A 13,536-nucleotide genomic window follows, 5' to 3' on the forward strand; every position below is an offset into this window, starting at 1 on the left:
TGCTACACACATGACTCACAAGAGAGCTTTTAAGAAATACTTATGCCGGGGCCCCACCCCTAAGAATTCAGAGTCAGTTGGTCTCATGTGATACTGATATTTTTAAATGAAACGTTCTTGCTATGATCTGAGCTATTTAGGGTGTTATCTCATAACACCCCTAAAATTCATATATTGAAGCCCTAACCCCCAGTGCCTCAGAATGTAACTGTATTTGGAGACAGCATATTTAAAGAGGTAATTAAGTTAGAATGATATTATTAGGGTAGACCCTAATCTGACTGATGTCCTAAGAGGAGGAAATTAGGACACAGAGACAGACACATAGAAGAAATGTCATGTGAAGACAGTGAGAAGACTGCTATCTATAAACCAAGCAGAGAGGCTTCAGAAGAAACCCACTCTGTGAACACTTTAATCTCAGACTCCTATTCTTAAGCACTGTGAGAAAATAATTTTTATTTAAGCTTCCCAGTCTGTGGTATTTGTCATGGCCACCCTAGAAAACTAATATAGTCCTTAAATAGATTCAATAAGTAGCCAGGAGTGGAGACCACTAATCTAGTGGTTCTCAACCATCAAGTCACTTGGAGGGTTTGTTAAAGCACACATTATTGGATCCTACCCTCAAGGGGTCTGGCTCAATGTGTATCCTGGCCTGACAATTTGCATTTCTATCAAGTTCCCAGTGATGATGACATAGCTGATTCTAGGACCATATTTGCAAATCACTTAGGTGTTGTAGTTGGTTTTTGAGTCTCCAGCTTCCCCTCTCAACTCCCAGTCACTTTATGGAACACCCTCCGTGCCCAGGGGTCTCTATATCCTTGGTCCTGGTTCTCCCTGGACTGGCTTGGTAAGCTACTCTTGATTCATACAAATACTTCCTTAGAAACATGGAAAATTTTTAATGAAAAAAACATATCTGGGAAGAGTTACGATCACAATAATCCTGTATATGTGTTTGTGAATTTATATATCTTTCCATAAAGAGTCTCTGGCAACTACTAAAACTTGGATGAACTGGGTCACTACACATCTGAAGATCTGAATAAGTGTTTAAATCTTAATATCTTAATATTAAATGCATTTTATAGTTTCTGTGGGATTAATACTAGGTATGAAAATTTTTTTCTCGATTTATTAACATTTGCTTTGAAGAGCCAATAATAATAATAATGCTGTTTCATATTGCAGAGACTTTGCAATGTGCCAATAAGAGGATGTATATGAGACCCTTACTCATGTACTTTTCTCTTGTGAAGCTAATCACACTGGACTTTTAAGCCCATTCTTCCTGACTTCCTGTCTTTGACTCTGAATTAGTTGAGGCATGAGAACTTCGCCGCAGGAAGGTCCTGCCCCTTGTTTGCTCCTAGAGGTTCCTTTAAAGTTCAACTTGACCAACCCACCATTGCAAGCACTTCAGAGGAGAAGACAGCCTTGCTGTGTCCAATCCACTTTAGTTTGCAAATTTCTCGTTGGTCACTTTTATGCCCCCACTGAATAGGACAGTGTGAAGCATGGATTAATTACGCAATAAATGGTTGTTGAATAAATCAGAAAATTAAATGCATTCTGCACAGAATATGCTATTTCTCACCTTTGTGCCTTTGTGTGTGCTCTTCCTTCTCCTGGGCTGCTTGACCCTATTCTTTACCTAACTTGGACTTCAAGATTTAGGTGAAAAAGTTGTTATGAACAGAGCTTAGGCCCTAGCAGAGTCCATAACTGTGCTCTTTCTCCCATTTGCTTTGAAATTCAGTGGCCATTGATTTAGTAATCCTATCAATAAGTTAGGATCCTATCAATAAGATCAACCTTTAGAGAGCCCTGTGTAAAGTGAAGTCACATGGGTAATCTCATTTCATCTTCACAAGCGTCACCTGGTGGTGGCGGCGGGGAGGGGAAAGCTTTTAAACGCTACACTTTTGAGCCCCACCTAAAACCGTTAAATCAGAACATCCAGAGTTGAGTGCTATAAATTATCATCTTATAAATGTCTTTGTGATTTCAATGTGCAGCCAAGATTGAGAATCACTGAGTCAAAGGGTCCGCATCTATGGCACCAAACATCAAACGTGAGTCTTCTTTTGATGAAATGAGCTCTTGCAACCTGGAAGAGATTTAAAAATAGTTTGGAAAGTTCTCTTCCAATCTTGGTCTCTCGGCTCTGTTTTCATTTTTGTTTCATTTCCACTCCTCCAGGTTTCGGCTCTTCTTTTTTTTTTTTTTTGAGGCGGAGTCTCGCTCTGTCGCCCGGACTGGAGTGCAGTGGCCAGATCTCAGCTCACTGCAAGCTCCGCCTCCCGGGTTTACGCCATTCTCCTGCCTCAGCCTCCCGAGTAGCTGGGACCACAGGCGCCCGCCACCTCGCCCGGCTAGTTTTGTATTTTAGTAGAGACGGGGTTTCACCGTGTTAGCCAAGATGGTCTCGATCTCCTGACCTCGTGATCCGCCCGTCTCGGCCTCCCAAAGTGCTGGGATTACAGGCTTGAGCCACCGCGCCCGGCCTCGGCTCTTCTCCACAGCTTGGAACCCAGTTCCTCCACCTGCTTCCTAGACTAAAACAATTTCAGTTCCCTCTTACTTCCTCCTATTCACTTCCCCAATTACCAGGAGCTCTGCAAAACAGAAATAAAAACTATTCTCCAACCAGCTCTTGGGATGTCTCAGTCCGTCCCAACACTAGTATTTTAACTACCTTTTCAAAGAAAGTAAGTCACTTGAGAGAAAGGCTTGGCATGTCTTTTTAATCTTGGGTTACAATCATTCAACAAATGCAAGCCCATTACTTTCTCAGCGATAAGTCTGGAGGCATAGATGATGTAGGGATTTGTAAATTGGGTTAAATACTTTGTAGTTTCCTTATTGGGGGCCCTTGACACATTCTATACTGGGGAGATACAGGTTCAGAGAAGCATTTGCAAAAGATCACAAGGGCTGCAAATAAATTCAAGGAGACTAAGAATTAGGAGACTATTGGAGACAAAGATTGGAGTTGTTAAGAAACAAATGGGAAAATATTTTAGAGATAGCATCTATAAGGCAGCTTAAGATGATACAATACTCCATTCTCTGTGTTGTTGCATTCCATGAGGGAATTAGATGTCACTGTACAGGGGACTTCCAGATTTTAAAATGTGTTATGAAATAAGAGTATTTTAACATCTTCTTAGAGAGTACAATTTATCACTTCTCAGCCTTGCTTTCCTTTTAAAATTAAACATAAAGTTGGCTCTTAAGCAAAGAATGGGAGTAGGGAGCCAACGGTAATTAAATATAAACTGGGTTTCTCCCTTTGATTCAAAACTGGTTTCTGATGATGTATTGTTCTTTTTTTTTTTTTTTTTTTTTTTTTTTTTGCCAAACACAGAAAATGTTTTATATCCAATAAACAGTTAGGAGGTTTTAAGTCAGCTGGAAGTAAAATTAAAAAAATTAATATTAATATGTCTCATCTTTTTCTTTACGCTGTTGCTTTGTGCATATCTCTGCATATGTTCATTATAATTTGAGATCTTAAAAGTTGTTAAATCAATTGACACCTGAAAGTTACAATGTAGTGAAACTTCTAGAGGCTGTACACCACATTTCATGCATAGATTACTGCTCAGGGTCCACTAAACTTCCCAGCATTCAGTGACTTTTCCAGTGAAATCTTAGAGGAGTTTGTGGAGAGCCCTGTGTAGCCATTTTTAGGTTGGCCGTGTTACAATATGCCTAGCACAGTCCTAATTTATGCCTGTAACCCTGGCCTAGTTTTAACCTTGCTCCTGTCATTTTCAAAACTGTCCTGATGTAGACTATGACTCATTTGATTATCCTAGCTGTGAAGGATAGAACAAATGCTTGTATTGTGAATGGGCCAGGATTCTCTAAAAAAAGACAGTTCACTTTTCCTTTCCTTCATCACTCTCTGAGTAACTGAGCTGTGTGAGGCAGGGTCATGGGCTACAGAGAGTTGGGTTTGGGAATGGCCAAATGAAAGGAAATTGGGGTAGCAGGAGAAGATTAGAGTTCTAAGACTAGATTTCTGAAATCTCATAATACATGACAGGAGTTATAAGAGAGCAAGTGAAGTTTACCATTAATAATATACCAGTGGATCTGGGCAAAAATATTGAAACAGGACATTCACTTGTGCTGAGAACCAATCTTAACATCTCACTGGCAAACTGAGTTAGTACCTGCCTAAAATTCCAGCATATCAATGATAAAAATCAAGTCAGATATGGTGGCTCATGTCTGTAATTCCATAACTTTGGAAAGCTGAGGCAGGAGGATCACTTGAGGCCAGAAGTTGGAGAGCAGCCTGGGCAACATAGCGAGACCCTGCCTCTAAAGGAAAATTAGCAGAGCATGGTGGTGTGCACTATGTCTCAGCTATTCAAGAAGTTTAGGTGGGAGGATCACTTGAGCCCAGAAATTTTAAGGGGTCAATGACATTTCTGAAGGTGAGAAATCCAGAGGACAGGAAAGCCAAGTTGGATGGAAACCTAAGCAGGCAGGCAGCATAGGGAGAGAAAGGAACCGGCTTCAGCATCAGTGAGCTGGCTTTTATTCTCATGCCTTATCCTCTATAGCTAATGACTCCAGCAATCTTGAACAAGTGGACTAACCTCTCTGTCCCTTGATATTCTGATCTGGGAAATGAGAAGGATCAAGCTTTATTTCACTATACCACTAACAGAGATACTGTTTTACTTTATAACTGGAAATCTTATTTCAGTATTTTTTTTTTTTTTCTAGCCAGAAGCTTCTGAAAGAGAAGGAGCAAATCTGTATCCCTCAATTATTTATGGAGCATTTTCTTAGACTAGGTCACCCCTGGCTAGACTGAAACTTACTACTGCTTGTCAAAAAGAAACTTCAAAATTGTGTTGTATGTATTTTTGCCTTAAAATCCATTTTGATTCAGATGACATATGTATATACCTATACAAATAATGACATTATTTTATTTTTATTTTAGTTTTAGAGATACGGTCTCACTCTATTGCCTAGTTTGGAGTGCAGTGTTGTGATCATAGCTTACTGCAGCTTCAAACTCCTGGGCTCAACTGATGTTCCCACCTCAGCTTCCTGAGTAGCTTTGACTCCAGGTACACAGCACCATGTCCAGCTATTTTTTTTTTTTTTTTTTTTTTTTTGAGACAGGGTCTCACTATATTGCTCAGGCTGCTTTCCAACTCCTGGCCTCAAGTGATCCTCCCACCTCAGCCTCCCAAAGTGCTGGGATTATAGGCATGAGCCACCATGCCTTAGTTGGTTTTGATTTTTGTGGCTTCACAGATTCATCTATAAGAGAAGAAAAGAATCCTATTGAACCCTTGAAAACAGAAATCTAGATTCATTTTTTGTTACATAAACACAGACTTAACATTTGAGGAACTAACTAGTCTCAAATGCTAGAAGTCAGCGATACAAGAAAAATGTTGTTTATGTTAAAAAGGAAAGCATAACGAGTTTCTGAAATCAGTCTGATAAAAGATGTCAATACTGATATCCCAAAATTGGAGAATTTTAGAAATGCAAAGTAAGTAAATATTCTTTTTAACTCCATTTTCTAAGGCAGTAGATCTTTTTACTCCTCTCCCCACTCATACTCAACAATATAGTGTTTTACGAACAAGAGCCTTGCTTCTCTAACGGGGTTCTAAAATTGTCCAGCAGCATGGATATTAACTGCGAGCTTGTTAGAAACACAGACTCTCAGACCTCACTCCAGAGCTACTGGATCAGAACCCACATTTTAACAACTCTCCTAGTGATTTTCATGCACAGTCAAGTTTGAGGAGTACTGCACTGGAGAACATTTGGCTAGAAATAGAAGAGATCATAAAAACAACCTTGTCAAATAGAGAAGTAAGTGAAATTAAACTGCTTTGTGCTTGCCACTAAAAGGAGAAATTGTATTAATCCTCTGAGGGTCTGTTTCTTTTTCTCCTGTGTATGCACTGATATCCATTTCCATCTTTCTTCGCCACTTGCTTATAATATCTTTCTCTTTTATATTATATATGATGCTTACATGTAATTATGCTTAAACTGTATAATTGCTATCACTTTGCAAAATTTCAAACTTCCTCTAATATTACTTCACTCTGAAGCCTAGGATATGCTGTGTTTACACAGCCTCTATCTGTTTCCTTTTCTCTGAGACTCCTTCCCCCATTAAAGCAGACATAATACAAAATAGAAGAATGGTTTGGCTTGGGAATGTACTGATTCTGGGAGTGCAGCCATGGAGCAGTGCCAGCCAGAATTGGATGAATGATACGAGGGGTACAGTGAGACCTGGGATCTTCATTATCAAAATGAGGGGCATGTTTTAGTTATGGGTAACACAAAATTTTGCTGCGGTATAAACCATAGCTGATGAGAATGTTTGTTTTAATCTGCGTTTAGGGCTGAAATATGGCATTAAACCATAAATGGAAGGAGAGGCTTAGAAATTTCTTTTTCTTTTCTACTACATTTCCAATGATACATTGTAAAGCTTCTTCCCCATTAAAATTCAAATAAAGGATATAAACCCATCCTGATTAACACAAAAGAGATGAAATAATACAGTTATAGAGTGGAAAGAACAAAAGCTTTAGAATCAGACTTGCTGGAGTTGGCATCCCATATCTGTCACTTTACAAACTGTAAACTGGATCAAATTCTTGACCTCTTTGAGCCTCAGATTTCTCATCTGTGAAATGGAGATTGTGATCCTTATTTTGAAGAATTGTTTTAGAGAATGAAAATAAATAATGTATTGGAGCCCCTGGAATAGAAATTGATATTCAATGACTCAACTAATATTCATTATCTTCCTTTCTTCCTATTCTGAATCAGTGGGCAAGATTGTTTAATATGACTAGCTAAATAACCACTGAGAGATAGTCATTGCTGTGATTGAAAGCCAAATTGGTAAATGTGATCCGCACACAGAAATGTTATATACAGATGCATGAGTATTGTTTGTGTGAGTTACACTGCTGTGCTGAGGGAATAGGGCTGATTAATTTGAATAAACTTTTAAGATTGGTATAGTTCTACAATTCTTCTGCAGTCTCCAAAAGGAAAGAAAGAACCATAGAAATCCTCAAATATTTTCCAATGTTTAGGCGGGACCCTTCCTTTATACTGTTTCACTTTTGAAGACTATGCAGGAAGTATTTTTAAAAGGAAAACATTACTGAAATGTATACATGAATATAACTTTTCTATAAAAGTCATTGTTGTCTCGTATATTGAGGCATAAGTTTAACATTTAACTACTTATTGTGCCAGAGTACTGAGTTAGGTGTTAAGGATACATAAGTCAACAAAAAAGACAGTTAATAAATAAATATAATTGCAAATGTTGGTAAAGTACCAAAGAAGAAAAAGGATATTATCACAATGTAGTTCCTGCCTATAACCTTAGTCTTCCTATCTGGAAAAAAGCAGTCCTTTTTTGCCCCCCTTTTCTCTTTACACAAGTTTAGCTTGGGTTCATATATCTCTCATACTTTGTAAAACACAGCTTTTAAGGCATATTTTCTTGGTGTTTGGGATTAAATTTCATTCAGCTTCAGATTCCTTAATTCTACTAAATCTCTTTTAATTTTCTTCTATAACCTGATTCTAAGTGCAAATTTGCATTATATGGGATTTTTTTTTTTATAGGAAAAGAGAAACTGAGACTAAATTCTAGCTACTTTATCCTTGTCTACGATAGGTCTACTAAATTGTTCATGTTCAGAAAATGGGAGAGCAGAACCATAATCCAGGGACAAAGAAGATTTTGTTTGTCAGTTTACAGCTGGGCTGGCCCCATTAGCAGGCAGTTTGTTTAACCAAGGTAAATAGGATTTCAGCTGGATCCTGAAGTGAGCATATGTAGATGGGAGAAAACATTGTGGTAGATGATGACTCAAATTGTCAATGCCTCTCTATATCCATACCCTTTGACTTCCCAGACTCCCATTAAGAGGTGGAAGTTATTTTACTACCTCTGAATCTGAGCTATATTTGTGACTTGTTTTAGTCAACAATTAGGAGGAAGTGAGTTTTATGCCACTTCTAAGCCCAGGCTTCAAGAGGCCTTGTATTAATCTTGCCCATAGCTATGAAAATGAGCTAAGGTATCCTGTTGGTAGATGGATACATGTGGCTCAGCTACCTCCATCACCCCAGACAACAACCTGACTGTTGCCAGACATATGAGCAAAGCCATCCTAGACCAGCTAGTTGATTGTGAATGCATGAGTAAACCCAGTCAAACCTGGGTCAGATGAGCAGGACTACATAGATGAACCATAAATTCAAAGCAATAAAAAAAAATTCTCAGTTTTAAACTTCTGATTTTGAGGTGATTTGTTTTGCAGCAATAACTGCTTATAAATATTTGCTACTTGAAAAATTCCATAGTTTCCTAAGGTGATGTCTATTTTTCCTTTTCATCATCTCATTTTTGTATGAATTCCAGCCTTAGCAAAATTATTTTATCCTTTGGTTGGTAAGAAAATCCGAAGGCAGAAGTGTGCAGTGAATGTTTCATGATAAAACTTTTAGGAAAAAAGCATGTGTATGTGTACATATCTGTATATGCATGTATACATATATATACACATATTTGTTTATTATACATTTTACATATAAGTTTGTTTATTATACATTTTACATATAAAGTTTATAAATGTAATATAGTAAAGTATAATAACACAAATTTATAAATAGTAAAATATATAATATGTAAATTCCACATATCAATTGATTCTAACAGTATACTTTTGTCATTTTTTTTTAGAACTCCTGTATGCATAACCAACTTATGGTTGCAATGCTACCGTGATTTCACAAATGATTAGATCCCAGTCTGCTACCTCTTTTCCCAGTAAATTTGTTGCCATTAAATCCTATACATGATTTATTGTTGAACTATTGCTAACCCTTGTGCAAAGTTATGTTCATTAAATTGAAATCTCTTTCGGCTTTAATATTAGGCGCAACACACTGTTAAGTTTAACTGGCATTATTAGCATTCTCTCCATCATTTTCTTTAGTGTAAATAATCAACAGAACACTAAACCAAGTCCTGATTTGTAGTGTTGGCTCCTTTCTTTTGTGAAGCATTGCCATCATGACCATTTTCAAGCTACTAGGTTGATGTGACTGAACACAGAGTGGGGAAGAGAAGCACAGTAGTACACCATCATATAATATTTCTGCCATGCTGATACAATAGAGTTAAATAGCCTCAAAAGCATAAGAATTCCAAAATATAGTAAAATAATTAAAAAGTGAAGGGCTTTGGGTGCTTATAACCCTTATTTTTAATATAATTTATTGAATTATAAGTTTATATAATTTTTAATGATGGGCATGTTCAACAACTGACTTGTTAAATTTCTAAAAGTGTTAAAATGACAATCTGGGATGGGTGATTAAAAATTAATACAAATATTAATAGTCAAGTGAGGTGGCCTTAGCATACCCCTGCTGAAGGACATTGGAAACACCCAGTGGTTCTAATTATAATGATAACTCCCATGCATCGAATGCTCACTAAATCCCAGATACTGTTCTAAGTACTTTAGTGAGGTGATCTGGAGGAGTTGACAGGGAAGATGGAAATCTAGATGACATAAGCTTACATACAAAAGCGATATTCAGTGTTGATGGTGGAACAGTGGTGTGGAAACACCTTGGTGATACCAAGATTTCAATGTTTAGAAACTGAATGTGGAACAGAATCTGTAACCTTCTCCAGAGAGTTCCCAAAGGAAATAATTTCAATGGCAACAAATTTGACCTTTAATTGGAAGCAGTTTCAGAATTCTAGATAGATGGATTTAATGGCAACAATATGGCTGGAAGATAAATTGCAGACTCATCTGGAAGCTGAGTTTGCATCACAAGTAATGTTTTTACTTCATACATGTTTTGGGTCAATAAAAATAGTGAGTTTGTAATGTAGTTTATGTTCATGCTGCTTGAGTTTGAGAAAGGATCAACTTTCTAGAGATTATTATACTATTACATTGGTGTAGCTATAGGATCACTGATAGAAATTCCAGGGGCCAACCACCCATCTCCATCAACCACTTGGTGTTACTGGAATGAAAGTGTGATTGCCTTCATCATTGTAGGTGTGTGATAAGACTAAGAAAACAGTGTCAGTGACATAAACTGATGACCACTTGAGGTGTCTCCTTTCCCTCTTCATAGTCTTGGTTTCCTGTGACTGAATCTTCCCAAAGTCTTTCGTGAAGCCATAAGTTACCCAAGGCAGTACAACGGGCATGCGTTAGCATCCATAAAATTGGCCTCTTGAATTGTTTTCAGGTTCATTGCTCCTCTCATCTTCTTTTAGTCTCATTTTCTTTCTCAATAATACTTTCAGCTGGTGTTGGAAAAACAAAATGATGACAAAGATGCTCAGGAAACTCCAGAACACCTGACACTATGATTCATTCCCAAGTTTTAAATTGTTTTTTTTTTTTTTTTTTGAGTGGCCTCAGAGGACATGATTAGTCACAAGTGAGAGGTACCAATGAGTGTTGTCTAGTGTGGGGAAATGTGTTAGCATATTACATTTAAAAACTCTTCAAATTAATTTATGTATCACTGTTATGTGGGACTAAAGTAGGACTCAACGGTGGGTTGTAGGAAATTTGGAAGATTAATCAACATATAATTTTTGAGCTCCTACCACAGGAAGGACATTTAGGTAAGTGTTGTGATGAATAAAAAGCTATGTAACACCATTATACCCGCTTTTAGAAATGTTGCAGATTAACTAGGGAGAAAAGATGTGATTATGTGAAAAATCAGAAATAATAAAAATGAAAAAATAATAAGTAGCACAGAATAATTATTGTTGAGGAATTGAAGAGATGGCTATGGATTGGGGCTTGGGAATGATATCATTGAGAAGGCGAGAGCTGAGAAGTACTTTGAAGAATGAATGGGAATTTTATAAGATTAGATAAAGGAGCGGGGTATGGGTTATGTGTACATAAAGTACACAAAGAGAATTTGGCACCAGGGTGAATGTAAGAAAGTTTGAACCTTATCCTGTAGGCAATGGGCAGCCATTGAAAAGTTAATGTCTAGAAATATGGACATCATAGCTAATGCAGATAAGGCCAGCAGTAGAGTGACTGACAGTGTTGCCATGAAGATACTCTTGCAGAATATTCTGAATTTGATGTTTGGCTGTCCCATTTATTAGTTGAATAACTTTTGTCAAGTTACTCACATTTCTATACTTCAGTTTCTCACTCCAACAAACAGTAGATAATGATAACATTTTTCTCATCATAGCTTTGTGACAATTAAGTGAAATATATAGGCAAAACGCTGAGCACAGTGCCTGGACCAGAGAGTTATAATAAAAATAATGATCATCATGGTTGGCAGTAAATGTTTGGATCATGTGATGGGAATGGTAATAAAACTGAATGGGAGGAAAAATGAAGAATGGACAAGATGAGTCCAGATGCAGGAAGCCAAAGAGAAGGTGGTATAACAGTGGACTCTCTGTTTAGAGCCTGAGAAAGCATATGATACCACTAAGGTTCATGGAAACTATGTCAAGCAAGAGAGAGGCAAGTGATTTTTCTAGTGTGTTCATTGTCTCTTGGAAAGGCCTTGTGTTGTCCCCTAAATCAGGTCAGACACAGGCAAGGTCACATATAAATCTTGAAGACTACATTGGGATGAGGCAAGTGGTGTGGGGAGTACTCGGCAGTGGCAATATGTCAGAGAGCTGGGGTGAGGGAGATCCCCTCATAGGCATCCTGGTCAGTCCTGGAAAGTGAGGGGTGTGGTGCCAGTACAAAGGCAACAGAATGATTTAGGCTGCAAACAAAGTGGTATGGATGCCAAGCAGTAGCTGAGCCTTCACAGGCAGGTAGAAGTAAAGTTTTAATGAAAGATGCTTTTCCAGGGGACCTAGAACATTGGAACTCAAGGGAATAAGGTAAAGGAAGATTGTGCATTGGAAGATGTGATGGAATGATGAGTAAGGAGTGAGAAAGAGAAATAAGATAAAAAAAAGATACTAGAATTAAGCATTAAAATAGGAACCGACTCACTGGGAGAAAGCATGAATCTAGAGTTGGAACTGGAATAGAACACAGAGCAAGACCAGCCATTGTAAAGTCAAGTCTTCTCTTTTCCCTTTTAAAAATTGTATTAGTTTTATTAAATGTTCCATATATCTGAAAATATTTACAAAATATGCATAAGGTATAAGAACAGCAACCAGGTATAAGAAAACCATCCAGGGGCCAGGCGCAGTGGCTCAAGCCTGTAATCCCAGCACTTTGGGAGGCCCGAGAACGGGCGGATCACGGAGGTCAGGAGATCGAGACCATCCTGGCTAACACCGTGAAACCCCCGTCTTCTACTAAAAAATACAAAAAAAAAAAAAAAAAAAAAAAAAAAACTAGCCGGCGATGGTGGCAAGGCCCTGTAGTCCCAGCTACTCAAGGGAAGGCTGAGGCAGGAGAATGGCGTAAACCCGGGAGGGCGGAGCTTGCAGTGAGCTGAGATCCGGCCACTGCACTCCAGCCCTGGGTGGACAGAGCAAGACTCCGTCTCAAAAAAAAAAAAAAGAAAAGAAAACCATCCAGATTTTATGAAGTCTACAGTTTACTTAATTGACAAGACCTTCTTTAAAGAAAAGAAGACAAAATCATGAATACAAAATGGGTTATAAGACTGTATATTTCTCTAGAGTTGGAAAATAAATTACAAACGTTAAAAAAAAGAGTTACTAGAAACTTTACAAAATCCCAGAAAATATAATTTTAATTTAGTTATTTGTTTTGCTTTATTTTAGTTGCATAATGGGGGAAAGGTGTAGAGTCTCATATCCCTTTGATGGTTAGAAGTTGTAACTAAAGAGTTTGCTGTAGCCATGAATATGATTTTCTGAGACCCAGTTGTGAAGAGAAAAATGATTGAGGAGAAAATGGCAGAAAGTATAGCCCCCCACCAGACTACTTCACATAGTACTTTATATCTGTGTCAATTAAGCAGAATAATGTGGGATTCTGAGATTTAACCTGAACAGTGCACTGTTTATGCCTGGAAATCCACGCTGCACTGTATAGGGTTACTCATGTCATGCATATGTACTTGCCAGTTGTGCTGGAGTGTGATGATATACATGTAGGTAGGAAGCATAGGCAGGGGAGTACAGGAAGGAGGGAAAAATTGAGGCATAATTTTTGGGGAGTCTTTGATGATGCAGTCTTCCTTCATGTATGTTCTAGATAGATGGTAGTGAAAATTTAAGCATATTTTGCAACAAGAATGTATTTGTGCATATTTATGCAATTTAAAATGATATATAACTTTGGCGGAGGGAGAAAATGATGTGGATTTGTATGTTCTCATACGAAAATGTGTCTGCCTTTTAAATTTTATCTTTTCTATTTTAATTTTTTTAAAATCGAAATCAAAACCGCAATGAGATACCATCTCACACCAGTTAGAATGGCAGTCATTAAAAAAATCAGGGAACAACAGGTGCTGGAGAGGATGTGA

At 37.8% G+C, this 13,536-nt stretch overlaps 2 long non-coding RNA genes across 3 annotated transcripts in view; both read left to right on the forward strand.

Moving 5' to 3' along the window:
• The window catches only part of LOC108522139 (uncharacterized), a 60,114-nt gene that overhangs the window by 28,317 nt on the left and 18,261 nt on the right, over nucleotides 1-13,536 (forward strand). The gene's annotated exons all lie outside the window — the stretch shown is intronic.
• Nucleotides 700-1,588, forward strand: LOC108522140 (uncharacterized). The gene is made up of 2 exons (XR_001883385.1): nucleotides 700-856; nucleotides 1,198-1,588. It is a non-coding gene; the product is annotated as an uncharacterized LOC108522140 (long non-coding RNA).

This window comes from Rhinopithecus bieti, unplaced genomic scaffold (assembly GCF_001698545.2).
Source record: "Rhinopithecus bieti isolate Rb0 unplaced genomic scaffold, ASM169854v2 scaffold_62671, whole genome shotgun sequence".
Classification (NCBI taxonomy): domain Eukaryota; kingdom Metazoa; phylum Chordata; class Mammalia; order Primates; family Cercopithecidae; genus Rhinopithecus; species Rhinopithecus bieti.